We start from the raw sequence: 5,000 nt of genomic DNA, 5'->3' as shown, positions 1-5,000 counted from the left end.
GGGATCGATCGGGTGCTAGGTGGGTTTAGGCACATCTTCAAATTTCTGTCGTGCCAATGCCATTTTTATGGCTTGTAAATTCATACAATGGTCCCCTAAGCCTTCACGTGAAGTTTCGTTGCAAGATGACTCGTTTTCTATTTTTCACGATTTTCGAAACTTTTTGCGGTTCGGGATTTTTTAGAATTTTTTTAGAAGGAGTTTTGGCCCCAAATTTTGTGGACGTGATCCTTCTATTTTTGTTGGCATGCACAAAAAAATTCAGCTAAAAACTCGAACCGGAGAAGATTTCGTGACCGTTTGAAAAAAGTGTCCCCATTTCAGACACTTTAACGGCTACTGGCAGCAAACCTGTAAAATCTCAAACGCTCTTTAAGGGGGTGTGAGTTCTCAGAGGTTTGATGAGGGATAGGGGGCCAACACAAGGGCCAAGTACCAGCACCCATCGCACGTCATGTGCGCACACCCCCCCGGCCCCCCTCCCAATCGCCGGAACCCCAATGCCGCCGGTCAGGTTCTCCGGCGGTACTCCGGCGATGCTCCGGCGATGCTGTCCCGAGTGAAAAAAATGCGGCACCAGCACATGCTGGAGCCAAGCATGGGCACCGTGGCTCAAAATCGAACTTCGGCCAAGGCCTCGACCATCAATGGCACATGATGACGCATGGTGATGGCACATGCATCGACCATCATCGGCATAGGCTGCCCTTCGGTACGGGCACTTGCCTCGACCGCCATCGGCACAAGCTGGGCCCTGGTGTGGGTTGTTGCCTCGATCACCAGCGGCACATGCTGAGCCTTGGTGCGGGCGGTTGCCTCGAGCACCATCGGCAGACCCTGGGCCCTGGTGCGGCCGGTTGCCCCGATAACCATCGGCACACGCTGCGCCCTCGAGCGGCCGGTTGCCTCGATCACCATCGGCAAAAGCTGGGCCCTGGTGCGGGCGCTTGCCTCGACCACCATCGGCACACGCTGGGCACTGCCATCGGCACACGCTGGGCCCTGGTGCGGGCGCTTGCCTCGATCACCATCGGCACACGCTGGGCCCTGGTACGGGCGCTTGCCTCGACCACCATCGGCACACGCTCGGCCCTGGTGCGGTCGGTTGCCTCGAGCACCATCGGCACACGCTGGGCCCTGGTGCGGGCGCTTGCCTCGACCACCATCGGCACACGCTGGGCCCTGGTGCGGGCGCTTGCCTCGACCACCATCGGCACACGCTGGGCCCTGGTGCGGCAGGTTGCCTCGAGCACCATCGGCACACGCTGGGCCCTGGTGCGGTCGGTTGCCTCGACCACCATCGGCACACGCTGGGCCCTGGTGCGGGCGCTTGCCTCGACCACCATCGGCACACGCTCCGCCCTGGTGCGGCAGGTTGCCTCGAGCACCATCGGCACACGCTGGGCCCTGGTGCGGGCGGTTGCCTCGACCACCATCGGCACACGCTGGGCCCTGGTGCGGCAGCTTGCCTCGAGCACCATCGGCACACGCTCGGCCCTGGTGCGGTCGGTTGCCTCGACCACCATCGGCACACGCTGGGCCCTGGTGCGGCAGGTTGCCTCGACCACCATCGGCAGCCTCGACCACCATCGGCACACGCTGGGCCCTGGTGCGGGCGGTTGCCTCGACCACCATCGGCACACGCTCCGCCCTGGTGCGGTCGGTTGCCTCGAGCACCATCGGCACACGCTGGGCCCTGGTGCGGCAGGTTGCCTCGACCACCATCGGCACACGCTGGGCCCCGGTGCGGGCGGTTGCCTCGACCACCATCGGCACACGCTGGGCCCCGGTGCGGGCGGTTGCCTCGACCACCATCGGCACACGCTGGGCCCCGGTGCGGGCGCTTGCCTCGACCACCATCGGCACACGCTGGGCCCTGGTGCGGCAGGTTGCCTCGACCACCATCGGCACACGCTGGGCCCTGGTGCGGGCGCTTGCCTCGAGCACCATCGGCACACGCTCGGCCCTGGTGCGGTCGGTTGCCTCGAGCACCATCGGCACACGCTGGGCCCTGGTGCGGGCGCTTGCCTCGACCACCATCGGCACACGCTCGGCCCTGGTGCGGTCGGTTGCCTCGAGCACCATCGGCACACGCTGGGCCCTGGTGCGGCAGGTTGCCTCGACCACCATCGGCACACGCTGGGCCCTGGTGCGGGCGGTTGCCTCGACCACCATCGGCACACGCTGGGCCCTGGTGCGGGCGCTTGCCTCGAGCACCATCCGCACACGCTGGGCCCTGGTGCGGCAGGTTGCCTCGAGCACCATCGGCACACGCTGGGCCCTGGTGCGGGAGCTTGCCTCGAGCGCCATCGGCACACGCTGGGCCCTGGTGCGGCAGGTTGCCTCGAGCACCATCGGCACACGCTGGGCCCTGGTGCGGTCGGTTGCCTCGAGCGCCATCGGCACACGCTGGGCGCTGGTGCGGGCGCTTGCCTCGACCAGCATCGGCACACGCTGGGCCCTGGTGCGGCAGGTTGCCTCGATCACCATCGGCACACGCTGGGCCCTGGTGCGACAGGTTGCCTCGAGCACCATTGGCACACTATCGGCCCTGGTGCGGGCGGTTGCCTCGACCACCGTCGGCACACGCTGGGCCCTGGTGCGGGCGCTTGCCTCGAGCACCATCGGCACACGCTGGGCCCTGGTGCGGGCGGTTGCCTCGAGCACCATCGGCACACGCTGGGCCCTGGTGGGTTTAGGCACATCTTCAAATTTCTGCCGTGCCAATGCCATTTTTATGGCTTGTAAATTCATACAATGGTCCCCTAAGCCTTCACGTGAAGTTTCGTTGGAAGATGACTCGTTTTCTATTTTTCATGATTTTCGAAACTTTTTGCGGTTCGGGATTTTTTAAAATTTTTTTATAAGGATTTTTGGCCCCAAATTTTGTAGGCATGATCCTTCTATTTTTGTTGGCATGCACAAAAAAATTCAGCTAAAAACTCGAAGTAGAGAAGATTTTGTGACCGTTTGAAAAAAGTGTCCCCATTTCAGACACTTTAACGGCTACTGGTAGCAAACCTGTAAAATCTCAAATGCTCTTTAAGGGGGTGTGAATTCTCAGAGGTTTGATGAGGGATAGGGGGCCAACACAAGGCCAAGTACCAGCACCCATCGCACATCATGTGCGCACACCCCCCCGGCCCCCCTCCCAATCGCCGGAACCCCAATGCCGCCGGTCAGGTTCTCCGGCGGTACTCCGGCGATGCTCCGGCGATGCTGTCCCGAGTGAAAAAAATGCGGCACCAGCACATGCTGGAGCCAAGCATGGGCACCGTGGCTCAAAATCGAACTTCGGCCAAGGCCTCGACCATCAATGGCACATGATGGCGCATGGTGATGGCACATGCATCGACCATCATCGGCATAGGCTGCCCTTCGGTACGGGCACTTGCCTCGACCGCCATCGGCACAAGCTGGGCCCTGGTGTGGGTTGTTGCCTCGATCACAATCGGCACATGCTGAGCCTTGGTGCGGGCGGTTGCCTCGAGCACCATCGGCAGACCCTGGGCCCTGGTGCGGCCGGTTGCCCCGATAACCATCGGCACACGCTGGGCCCTGGGGCGGGCGCTTGCCCCCAGCACCATCGGCACACGCTGGGCCCTGGGGCGGGCGCTTGCCCCCAGCACCATCGGCACACGCTGGGCCCTGGGGCGGGCGCTTGCCCCCAGCACCATCGGCACACGCTGGGCCCTGGTGCGGGCGGTTCCCTCGACCACCATCGGCACACGTTGGGCCCTGGTCCGGGCGGTTACCCCCAGCACCATCGGCACACGCTGGGCCCTGGTGCGGGCGCTTGCCCCCAGCACCATCGGCACACGCTGGGCCCTGGTGCGGGCGGTTGCCCCCAGCACCATCGGCACACGCAGGGCCCTGGTGCGGGCGGTTGCCCCGAACACCATCGGCACAAGCCGGCCCTTGGTGCGGGCTCCTGGCTCGACCACCATCGGCACACGCTGGGCCCTGGTGCGGGCGGTTGCCTCGAACACCATCGGCACACGCCGGCCCTTGGTGCGGGCGGTTGCCTCGACCACCATCGGCACACGCTCGGCCTTGGTGAGGGCGCTTGCCTCGACCACCATCGGCACACGCTGGGCCCTGGTGCGGGCGCTTGCCTCGACCACCATCGGCACACGCTCGGCCTTGGTGCGGGCGCTTGCCTCGACCACCATCGGCACACGCTGGGCCCTGGTGCGGGCGGTTGCCTCGACCACCACCGGCACACGCTCGGCCTTGGTGAGGGCGCTTGCCTCGACCACCATCGGCACACGCTGGGCCCTGGTGCGGGCGCTTGCCTCGACCACCATCGGCACACGCTCGGCCTTGGTGCGGGCGGTTGCCTCGACCACCATCGGCACACGCTGGGCCCTGGTGCTGGCGGTTGCCTCGACCACCATCGGCACACGCTGGGCCCTGGTGCGGGCGGTTGCCTCGAACACCATCGGCACAAGCCGGCCCTTGGTGCGGGCGGTTGCCTCGAGCACCATCGGCACACGCTGGGCCCTGGTGCGGGCGGTTGCCTCGACCACCATCGGCACACGCTGGGCCCTGGTGCGGACGGTTGCCTCGAGCACCATGGGCACACGCTGGCCCTTGGTGCGGGCTCTTGCCTCGACCACCATCAGCAGAAGATGGCCCCTACGTCGAACACCATCGATACATGCCGGGCCTTGGTGTGGGCACATGCCTCGAGCTGGTGCGGGCGGTTGCCTCGACCACCATCGGCTCACGTTGGCCCTTGTTGCGGGCACATGCCTCGACCACCATCGGCACCTGCGCACCCTCGGTGTGGGATTTGCTTGTTTGGAAAAAGTGTCCCCGTTTCAGACATTTTAACGTCTACTGGTAGCATATCTGTAAAATCTCTAATGCTCTTTAGGGGGTGGTGGTCCGGCACCCCCTCTCCCCCCCCCACGGGGGGAGTAGGTGTGCGCGATGGGCCTCCCATTGCGTGCACCCCGGCCAACGTCCCTCGAACGAAATACAGGGCGTGCATGCCT

The sequence above is a fragment of the Durio zibethinus genome, unplaced genomic scaffold (assembly GCF_047325235.1).
Source record: "Durio zibethinus cultivar Kanyao isolate XHJ-2024 unplaced genomic scaffold, ASM4732523v1 HiC_scaffold_3, whole genome shotgun sequence".
Taxonomy (NCBI): domain Eukaryota; kingdom Viridiplantae; phylum Streptophyta; class Magnoliopsida; order Malvales; family Malvaceae; genus Durio; species Durio zibethinus.
This window is presented reverse-complemented; position numbering follows the sequence as displayed.